Source organism: Quercus suber, unplaced genomic scaffold, assembly GCF_002906115.3.
Source record: "Quercus suber isolate HL8 unplaced genomic scaffold, Cork oak 2.0 scaffold_7, whole genome shotgun sequence".
NCBI classification, from domain to species: Eukaryota; Viridiplantae; Streptophyta; class Magnoliopsida; order Fagales; family Fagaceae; genus Quercus; species Quercus suber.
The window spans coordinates 3164888-3176925 of NW_027069473.1; positions in this window are offsets into that span (position 1 = coordinate 3164888).

Genomic DNA, 12038 nt, shown 5'->3' on the forward strand with positions numbered 1-12038 from the left:
AAAGATTAAGATTACTGTCTGTGTCTCACTGTTGGCCTTGTGGGCTGGGCCATGTTGTGGTGATTCCGGGCTCAGTATCAGTAATCACTATACCATTTCAAGCCCAATTTTTATCTCACCCGGTACCATTCCTCTTCCTCTTCCTCACATCACTATTGGCCTTGTGGCCGGTCCATATTTGGAGGACAACTTTTGGCTTAGATGTCCAATTGAGATGATTTAAGTTAGGTTGAAAAGTTAAAGGGCTACAATTTTGTAGTTTACCGAAAGTCCAAATTTTGAAGTTAAATAGGCCAAAAACGTCGGTTGATTGAAGCCTAAAAACCTGAGATTTTCTCTAAAAGTGAATTTAACTTGTAATAGGATTCCTTGACCTATTTAAAGGGTTTTTAGGGCAAAATTCAGGGGAGAGCTGCCATAGAACAAAATTTAGGTTTTTTTTTTTTTATAAAGTTTCTTTACCGTTTTTAGAGTTTTATTTGTATCATGGTTTGCTAGTATCCTTGCTAAGGCAAGGGGTGAAATTCAACCGTTTATTGGTATGTTCTTAATTATTTTATGGTTTTAATGCTTATGTTATTATGTTTTTGATTGATTTACTCATCTAGAAAAATGTTTAATTCTGTATAATTCTTTGATTTATCATAGACTCTGGACATGTTAAATGTTTAGTATTCCTTGTGAACTAATTCACTAATTTTGTTTTGCCTAAAATCAATCAATTTCATGAAACTACCATAGACAATTAATTCTTGAGTTTTTATTGTTAAATCATTTGACTAAGATCATCATTCGTATGAATTTTAGTTGAGTTATAAAATAAATATTGTTAAAACTACCAATAGATGTAGTGTGTGTGGATCCCTAGACCTTTGCGCAGATATATTGTTATTTTCTCTCAATAGATGTGTTCTCTCAATTAATATATTGTTTGGGTTAATGGCTTTAATATTGGGAGATATTGGCCAAGCTATATTGCGGATGAGGATGATTATAATGCTGAAGTTTGTGATTATCGTGGTCCATATGATAGCAGCAAATCTTTGGTGCGTGATGCTCAACGCCATGTAGTATCTAAGAAAGTGTGACAGAGAAGAGGGAGAAAGAGAGGAAAGTGAGTGAGAGATAGAGAAAGATAGAGAGAGATGAGAGATGAGAGAGAGAAGCAGAAATAAAATATTAATATTACTTTTGGCATATTACTACAGTACCATCATACATTTACGATGGTATTGTAGCACTATGCTAAAAAAATTTACAATTTTCCATGTTTCCATTTCCGGATATTGAGACAAATTGAACCTTAATGCTAAAATATGCTTACATTTGGCATTTGGCAGCCCAGCTGTGAATGCTCTAACATTTGAACCTAGTAGTCTTTTCTTTTAACCATTTTTCTTTAGCTTTCCTTTTTCCTTTCTTGGTATTTGACTAGTCTTAACCCCCTATTTTTGTTTTTTTGTTCCTTTTGCTCTCTGAGTGGTCCATTTTCTCTTTGTTTTTTCTTTTTCTGGTTTCTTTCTGTGTCTTACTCAAGCTGGGCCCTTGGTGGCCTGTTTTTCTAACTTCATGGACAACTACTTCACTGCAAGAGAATATGGTTAGACTGAAAGCAGTGATTCAGAAGTCAGTGTTGAGCTATTTGCTGACGAAGTAGAATTAGATCTTCAGTCCAGTAAAGGAGAGGAAATACCTTTTGCATGACATGGACCAGTGTTTGAAGCAAACCCATAAGAAATCAACATGCAACGTGATTTTTAGAGCTGCTGTGCTATTGGGTTTATTTTGGACTTTAGGAAATTCTCTATCTCACATCTCTAGCACATTATAAATGCCACATGAAGGATCAGAGGCCATGCTTCTGTTGTTGGAAAGAGATTGTTATTTCTACCTCATACACTTTGAGATATTGGATGATCTTAACCACATTTGTAATGAGGGACCTTGGTCAGTAGATGGAGCTCTTTTGGTGTTGGAGAGATGGAGATCAAATTTAGTGCTCAATAGGCTTCAACTGAATTTTGTCTCACTGTGGGTTTAGTTGCATGGCCTTCCATTAGTGTATCAATATTCTGAGTTGGTAGAAAGGATGGGTCAATTGATTGGTATCTTTAAGAGGGTGGACTGGGAGGATCGCATGCCAAGAAACATTCGTTTCATGCGAATCAAAGTTCGTATTGACCCATGGGTGCCACTCTTATCAGGATTCATGCTTAGGTTGGATGATAGGTCCATAACATGGATACAATGTAGATAAGAAAGGATCCATAAGCTGTGTACTAGGTGTGGTCTAATAGGCCATACCAGAAATCAGTGCACTCAATTCATGGAAGAAATAGAGATGAGCTTGTTTAGACAAAGACGACACATCCAACGCCTACACCAGGTACAATTTGGTTTTGATGCTTTGGAACCACACTTTATCAATGACCTTAGGGCCTTTCACAATAGAAGAAGGCGTTGGACCACCCAAATTCTGTTTGAAAACCTCTATCATTATCACATCTTTCAACCTTAAAACCACCACCCCAATGTTTCCAATGAAGAACACCCTTCTCCCCTCCTATCATCTCAAGCCCAAGAAGTCAGTCACTAGAACTTCCCTAATCCAGATACACCACCTTACCCCAACACAACCACTTAAACATCTTTTCCACATCCTAACCACTCATCACAACCTAAGATTGAACATGCACACCTAAATTCTGCCATACATTCACTAACAATTGGGAACAATACCATCCCCCACACTTGTTAATTCCCATGTATCATCTCCAAACCACCCTTTGCCAAATGGTTTGATCCCTGACCCCGATTCTATCCCAACACAGAATACAAACCCTAACCCCATCTCTATTCAAACTACCTCTGTTCCAACATAAGATGGCCCTAGCTCCCAAAACCAAAACCTCAACCAAGCCCATATAAACTCAAACTTCTCCATGTGACCCCCATGGCTTCCTCCAAAATCTTCAGCTCTTAGATGGACTTGGGTTGATGGAGATGGCCCCTTTATCACAACAAGAGAGCTAAGGGACATGCACACTGCCTCATCTAAAACGGAGAGTAGTTCAGCAACAATCACTATGTTCAATCTTGATAGTTTGAATGTTGAAAGACCTGAGGTTATGTGAGGAGCAACATGGGGGAGAGGACAAATACCTGAGTCACCTGATTCCTTTATTGACTCTCTGGTGCGAAGTGTGGATAGAGGAAGGTTTAGGTTTGAAATAGGGAGCTCAAGTAATGGGCCTTAGTTAGGAAGATCTCAAGATATGTCTAGTGAGATGGCCCATGAAGGTATTGGTATTTCTATGTTGGCAATGGGCCAAGCCACTACTGCACCAAGCTTAACTCAAGAGGTGAATCTTAGCCCAACCCTTAGCTTGGATACATGTCTAGACAATCTTAACACTACAAACCTGTACTATCTTGTCCTTGGACCACCATCACCTAACTCTACATGTTCAGACCCCTTACCTCTTTCGTGCCTCATAATGAAGATTGGTGGGATCCTGTTGTGGGTAACTCTAGCTTAACTAAAGCAACAAGAAAGAGATTTAGGGCTAAATTTGGAAAGCTTGGAAGAAACATCAGATAACGATTGCTTTGTGGTTTTTGTGCGAAGGAAGGTAATTATGAAATCCTTATAGATTGCACTGATAATGCCTCTCTTCAATTTAAATAATGCCATGATGTTATTTACCCTGCAAATCCAATTGGGCAAAGGGAAGCTGGCCCTAAATAGCTTCCCCAGCAGCCATGAGGATTATGAGTTGGAATTGTAAAGGTTTGGGCAAACCCTCTACAGTTCTAAAAGTAAGAAAAAAGCCCTTGAATTTAAACCTGATGTGATGTTCCTAATGGAAACTAGGTTTGAAAAAGAAAGAAGGAAAGTTATTTGGGTTAAATGTGGATTCTCTAAAGGTTAGGAGCTTCCTAGAGAAGGCTTTAGTGGGGGACTATTACTTGCTTGGCACCCTAGATAGAGACTTAGGATAGTGTTTGAGTAAAAAAACCTTGTGCACTCTGATTTAATAAATAACAAAGGAAGCTCTCTGTCCATCACATTTGTATATGGACACCCTAATCTGTCCAAGAGCGAAGTAATGTGGCAACCACTCAGAAATTTAAGATCCATAGCTCAACCTAATTGGCTGTGTATTGGTGATTTTAATCAAATCCTTGCATGTCAGGAAAAACTATCTTTTCACCAAGGCTTAGTCCTGGGAGCTCAGCTGCTACAACAAGTTATTAATGAGCTCCATCTTTGTGATTTAAGGGCAACTGGACTGAGATTCACTTGGATGAACAATAGGAAAGAAAATGACTTTATTATGGAGAGACTTGATAGGGCATTTGCCAGCATTGAATGGGTTAACAATTACCCAAAATATGCTCTTATGAATTTTCCTATCTACCATTCTGATCATGGACCTATCATACTAGATTTTGAACTTCAGCACCCTTTTAGAAAAAGGCCCTTTAAATTTTAGCGTATGTGGATCAATCACCCTGGATGTAAGGATATGATCCAGCAGGCGTGGAGCTTCTAAACAACTGGATCAAAAGCTACCTAATTGAGTAGGAAGCTCTGTAACTCATGAAGGGAAGCTTTTGAATGGAATATGACAGTTTTTGGGAGAGTGGAAAAGGAGATTAAAGAAAAGAAAGCTTCGTTACAAGAGGTTCAAGACACCTGTAGACACTTAATTTTGCACCCATGATTTAATCAAGGAGAATGACTTGAATGACCATCCATGTACCCTAAAAATCATGATTGCATTACATGCATCAATTTGTTCTTGTATTACATGCATCAATTTGTCTTTGCATTACATGCATTAATTCATTCATTGCATATCATAAAAATGATATTGAGATTTTAACGGTCATAATGGTGTGTCTGATTTCCAAATCAGACCATCGGATCGAAAGATATCGCATGATCAAGTTGCATGGTCAACCTGCATTGTGTCTAGGTTGAGTCGACCATACATGATCAATTTAAATTAATTCTGATTGGTTAAGCAATTAAAATTAATTAAATAATTTTGTGATTGGTTGATAATTAGTGTTTAAAATAGGAATGCGTGCATAGGAATAAAAGGGATGATTGGATAACAATAAAATTGTGGATAATCTGAAGTTTATCAAGATTTATTTTAGTGTATTTATCTACAAGATAATTGTTCCAGAAAAAGCCAGAATTATCCAAAAAAGATATAAAAAAAAAAATCATAAACTAAGGATGAAAACATGTCTAGTTGCAAGGATTGGATTAAAAAACCCTAGAAGGAGAGTCCTAAATGCACCCGGACACGAAAGAACGTTCGGTGTTCAAGAGCACATTCGGCACTTTTGGAGTGCCAAATGGCACTTTAAAAGGGCCAAATTTCCCTCTTTTGGGCTTTGGTCCAATGCCTTCGGGTGACGATAAGACAAACCCTTTTTGAGCTTTTTGCAAAAGGATGAGTCCCAATTCACGTTCTATACATTAGAGCTATATTTTAGAGTCTTTTGGCCTCTATAAATAGAGGTTGGGTCTCATAATTTAGCACCTTTTTTTTCGACGCTCTGAGAGGCATACATTTTAAGGCTCTCAAATTGTTGATATTTGTTGATCCTCTCTGAGATTTGCTGCTTAAATTAGGATTTTTTAGGTTTCAAAGATAACTGAATAAGTTTCTTTGAACCCTAGAACATTTTTTCAAGAACAAGGAGTGCTCATGCAAGAGGTTTTTTTCAATTACCCTATCTTTTTTTCTATGCTTCTTTTTTGTGTTGATGAATGTTTTTATCCATAACATGAATAGTTCATCATTGTTTTGTTTAAAGCATGATTGTTTTTTATGTAATTGTTATAATCTCTTTCCTGAATGTCAATAATTTGCATGTGAATAATTATTTTTCTTAAAATAAAAATAGATTTGCATCTTTATTAGATGTAGATCCAACTTTTTCTTAAAATAAAAACAAATCTGCATCTTTATTAGATGTAGATCTGACTTTTTCTTAAAATAAAAATAGATCTGCATCTTTATTAGATGTAGATCTGAATTTTTCTTAAAATAAAAATAGATCTACATCTTTCTTAGATGTAGATGTGTTAGATGCAAATCTAAATTTTTCTCAATATAAAAATTGATTTGTATCCTTCTTAAATACATATCTAATTTTTTTAATATATGCAAATTTTGAAATAAAGAAAAAGATTAAACATGGATTGTTGTAAGGACATGAATTTGTTCCCAAGCCTAAAAGGTAAAAGGATCTAGACCCAAAGAGCCCAATACAATGAATTTGTAGAGAGTGGGTTGGAAAACTAGGCTTTAATGAGTTGGATAACAATTATAGTGGATTCAAATAATAGTAGAGTAAAGATAGATAGGTTTTGTCTAAAGAAAATTGTTCTCAGCACAATTCGAGGAGATCAGTTCTTGGTATATAATTCTTGAATTTGATTAGAAGTACAATTCTTATTGCTACAGTATTCTTCTCTCAATTCTCCGATCCCCTATCCCTTAGGGTCTTCTTTCTATGTTATGCTATCTTCCTTCTTTCATCTCTACCATCCACGTGTAGATTAAATTGTTGGTGTTGATCCTTGTCCCATCAGCATCTTCTTGCAATCTTTGGAGAGTAGCTGTAAGGTTGAAAATTACTGTTCAGGTATCACTTTCTCATTAATGTGGCTAGAGAGTTAGCTACAGAGCATTCAATGCGGTGGTAGCAACTTTCTCTTAGATATTATATGGCTTCCCTCTGTCCTGTGCTTTTAGGATGTTTGTCCTTATCAACAGAACCTCTTGGAATGTTGCCCTAAACGACAGACCACACCGTTAATCCTTGGCTTTGCTCAGCCGAGGAGGCATTCATCCTTAGACAATTTTCTTGGATTCTTATGACCAAACCTCACCTCCTCATTTACTAACACGGACTCCCACAACAGTGTTTTACCCGTCCTCGAACTACTTAATGTCCTCAGATTAGGCTCCTAGCCCAATATATACATAGATACATACTATTGGGCCTATCACCCCCATAATTGTATTTGTGTTTGTTTTGTTCATGTTGCATAAATTTAAATTATGAGTGAAACTCGCTTCTTAAACAATCTTTTCCATATATTTTTTTTAAACATATAAAAAACAGATTTGATTTTTTTGTTATCAAAAAACTATTTTTTTATTATCACAAAATAGATCTGATCTTTTACAAAGTTAAAACCACTTTTTTTTTAACATACTACAAAATAGATCCGGTATTTTGAAAAATAAAAAATCAATTTTTTACCAACTAAAACAGATTTGATTATTTTCAAAAGAAGAGACTTCATTAATAAATAAATTTATGTGATCTAATCTTTATTTAACATGCTCAACATATCATTCATGACATGCATAAAAAGGTAATAGGTCACAAAAGTTTAAAAGACCAGACTCTATCTGGGTAGAATGGGTGCCTAACACCTTCCCATTCCGTAACCTAGCCTTCGGATTTAGGTCTTTGGTTTAGTAGATCTAGCATTATCTTTATTTTATTTCAGGTAGAATGTAACTAGGACAAAAAGTCATATAATTATTTGGTAGTTTGTAACTAGGACCCAAAGCCATGTAATGTTTCAAATTTTCAATTATGTAATTTTTTATTCAATCAATGACGAGAATAATTTAGTCATGTATTTAGTTTTTCTTATTTTTTGTATAAAAAATAAGTGGCGACTCCATACCACTTACCCAAAAAGAGAGATGCCCTAAAAAGCACTCCAAAAATCTTTTTTTTTTTTTTTAGAGGCAACTTTCGAGGTCTCTCACAGTGGCAACTTCACTAGGGATGTCAAGGGCTAAACTTTGTATTAAACTTAAGTGACCAAATATGTACCTTTGTTTTGCATGATCTTGCATAATATAGTTGTTTGTTTGTTTATTTATGTTTGATGGGATGTTGTATAATATTTTTGTTGTATGATATTTTGTTGTTTGTATTGTTTGTTAAAATCTTTTCCTAACTGTCATAATGTGTGCCATCCAAACAACAATGTATGCACCCCTTTTCAACAATTTTGTAGTGGTAGTAACCATGGATCATCGATCTTCATTAGATTCGAGTACACAGTGGCGAACTCACCAACTCATAGCCCAAAGTCACTGGATCATTTATTATTGACTGTAATGGACAAACCATGCCGTTCAGACCATTGCAATGTTCATTACATTACAAGTTGGGAGGTGTAACATCCTAGTTATGAGAAATAATGAATCAACAAACCCACCCTACAACATAATGACTTAGAACCTACCTTTAGTTCGGTCCCGGTTAAAATTGTATTGCATGTTGTGTGTGTTTGTTTCGGTTGATTGATGGATATGGATGGGGACTTAGCTTTGAATAACCCGACCAAGCCTGTCATTAAGGGAGAATCTGGTCAAGATCTGAAGGAAGGCTACAAAGAGAACCTAAGCCCGACATTCGAGCTAGTAGTTCCAGTTCTAATCTAGTCACTCCTATCACACTACTGAAGCCTTCAAGCATAGAAGAAACTCTATTGCTGCAACATCACAACCCCATCTTCAATCTCCAAGATAGTTCAAGCCAAAAGAAGTTTGAAGCTCTTAGCAGTATGGCAGAAGAGGGAGAACACCCAAACACAAAGGAACCCATGAACACCCAAAAGCTACTCAACACCATGGTAGCAAGTTAGATTCAGCTGAGGGAAGACATGAACCGTATGACGCAACAGTTTTAGAATTCGAAGAGTAATCAAGAAGGGGACAAGACCGATCATGATCTGCCAACTGTAGAGAGTGAGAAGAAGATCAATGAGAGGATGAATAAAATGGAGGAGATGATTAGAAGAGCCCATAAGATTGAGGAACTTATGGACTACGATTCTCTCTCCTTGTTCCCCAATGCAAGGTTGCCACCCAAGTTCAAGATGCCAACCCTGGACAAATTTGATGGGATTGGCTGCCCAAAGTCCCATCTAAAGATGTATATGAGGGCTATGTAGCCTTTAGGTGCGACCGAGGAAGTACTTGCTCAGATGTTCCTTCGGACTCGAGCTATTGTAGTAGACATCTCATTCACTCTGTATAAAGTATATGATTCAGGCACTAAATTCTTTTTGATGGCATCCATTGTACTTCGAGGTTCGAGGTGGATGTAGATGTTTATCAATTGTATTCTTGATTAGGTTGGTTTAGGCCCTGGTTACTAGAAAACGTTTCCTTGTCTAAATAGGAGCAAGTAATTCAGAGAGTTTATGTTTTTCTTGTTAACTTTGCTAATGTAAATGTGGATTTCCAAGCGAGTATGCCCCAGGTTTAGTAACAACAAATTTGCAGCTACTTTTGCACCATACGGTTAAAATTCATTACTCTTAAGTTCTGTACCTCTTATTCAATAATTAGGATTCCCAAATAATTTTTTTTTTGGGTATGAGCATAAACTGCTTAACCCGTCACGGGTGAGTACCCTTGATTACCAGGCAACTGTTTTTGGTGCGTGGCGTCATTTGCTAGTAAGTTTTACTAGCTAGAGAGGCAAGTCCAAACTTGGGTTATCAAAAAATAAAAAGGGTTCCCAAATAATTTGAAAAGTTCTCTATATGAAGAATAATTGTTAGAAAAAGTATTTTACAAAATGCCCTATGTTCTCCCCCTCTCCCCAGCGCATTTCTAGCTTTTCCCTCAACTAGTCTCAATACAAGTATTAGTCTCGGTTGGGTTCAAATACCAATCACTTAAAAAAAAATGATAATAATAATAATCGATTTCTCGCCATTTCATTTACTATGCTTTCTCAGCAACCTCATGGATCACAAATCATTCTGACATTTAATTCTTTTAATTTCTTTGCCAAACAAAGCAGTGTGTAAAATAGATTCATTTCTTTATCTCTTTATAGCCAAAGAAATGCCAATTCATGTCTTAAATTTTGGGAAGACTTCTTTTTAAACCTTGCCTACAATTGGAGTTGTTGTAATTGCTTGAATAAGTTCAATTCAGTTCTAATTTACATTTCTATTTTTGCTATCAATGCTAATGTACATATATTGTGGGGTCATGTTAGGAATTGTGATATAAGTAAATTCTTGGAATGCAAATCTTTGGGGGTTCAGAAATCAGTCCATTGCCGCCACACTGATGGCATTGGGGAACAATGCGCACATGATGTATGTTTTCAATAGGAATGGGTTGTGTTTGCGATAAGGATCGGGCTTGTGTCTTCACCTGGGGCTCGGGTTTGACCTGTATAAATGAGAGACATGTCATACCCTTTTTGAAAACGAAAAAGGAAAGTTTATGGAAAAAGCAAGCATGTGTTGCAAAAAATTAATTCTCTACCCTAAGTTTTCACATGTGATTCTTAAACTTCATTCTTTGTCATATGATAGATAAAAAATTATAAGGGTATGTCGAGAAAAATTAATCTGGAGTTGATTATATGTTTATAGGTATTTTTAAACACAAATACAACAATAAAATGAAAAACATAACAATCACAAGTACACACCTCAATTCAATTCTACTTTCATTTTTTCAAAAATAATAAATTTATTAACATTTATTAATTATAAGTATCATATTGAGTAACGAAGTATAGAACATAATATTAATTTTTTTTTAATTACAAATTTCTATTCAGATATCTTATTTTCTCCGCTTAGAGAAATTATAAAGGCCATACAAACCAATGTCCCATGGGTAAACCCAACAAAAGAAGAAAAGAAAGTGTAGCCCTATTTAGTAACCCCAAATGGTTGTTGAGGAGAGATTTGGGATCAACATTGGAAAGTTTGTTAAGGCAATGCCTTACATAGTGTTCTTTGAGGCAATGATAATGTAGTCAAATGGAATGCTTATTATCTACCTTTTTATTATCCTTCTGACTTTTGAAATTTTATTACAAGCTTGAGAGAGCCTATATGATTTAAGATAAAGTTGATATCACCATTTGTCTTGAGTAATCTTGTTGGTTGGTCATCAAAATGGTCATGACTCCTGAATAAAAATAAATAATAAAAAATTAGTAAATAAAAGATGTAGTCTAGTTTTGTATTCACAAACATATGTTATCTTTTCAAATATAAATAAGAAACTATAAAAATAATTCAATCAATATTTGAATTGATTAGATTTTTAAAAGTCAAATATATTGAACATATATGTAAAAGACACATAAGTTTCAAAATTTTCAAGTTCTAAGTAATTATTAATATAAAATTATTTGACTATTTTCCCCTATATTTTTTAAATTAAATAATTACTAAGAATCTCTTAAATTTCTATTAGGTTATTAGAATTTAATAATGTCATGGTTGAATCTAATTACTTTGATTTTTGTTTTATAATTATTGCTACTAAAAAAAAGTATTAAACATATTTGGCTAAATTTATATTATAACTAGTGTTCTTTCATACATCATCAAAAAAATTTAAAAATGCTATAGGTATATAATATTTAGAATTATTTTTCTGAAAAAAAAACATTTAAATAAAATAACAATAATATAAACTTAACAACAAAATAATTTTATTTAAGGTAAATACTATTTCCATACTAAATTTTGATTCTTAAACTTCCATGCTTCTCATATGAAAGGAAAAACTATAAGTAGTAGAGTTGAGTAAAATCAATTTGGAGTTGAACATATGTTATTTTTAGACATAAACACAATAGTTAAATTATAAACATAACTATAATTACCACAATGCATAATTGCATGATGGTTTGTGGGAAGGGATGAGCTTCATTCAACGCAACCATGATACTTCCATTAGGGGAGTCCACATGCTCGTCGAAACCAACCCTCCAGCAATCGATTCGAGAGCTCTGGCAGTTAGAGGCAAGTTCCAAACCCTAAGAACTGATTCCGGAGGGTCCGTCGATGGGTTCTCTCCTCTAAAACCCGCCTCTCTCGACCCAACCGTAAAACTTACCTTAATCCGACGATTTTAAGCATTTTCCAAAAGGGACAATGCTTAGTGGTGTACTCTTGAGTTCATGGCTAAGATCAGCTTGCACTAGTAGTT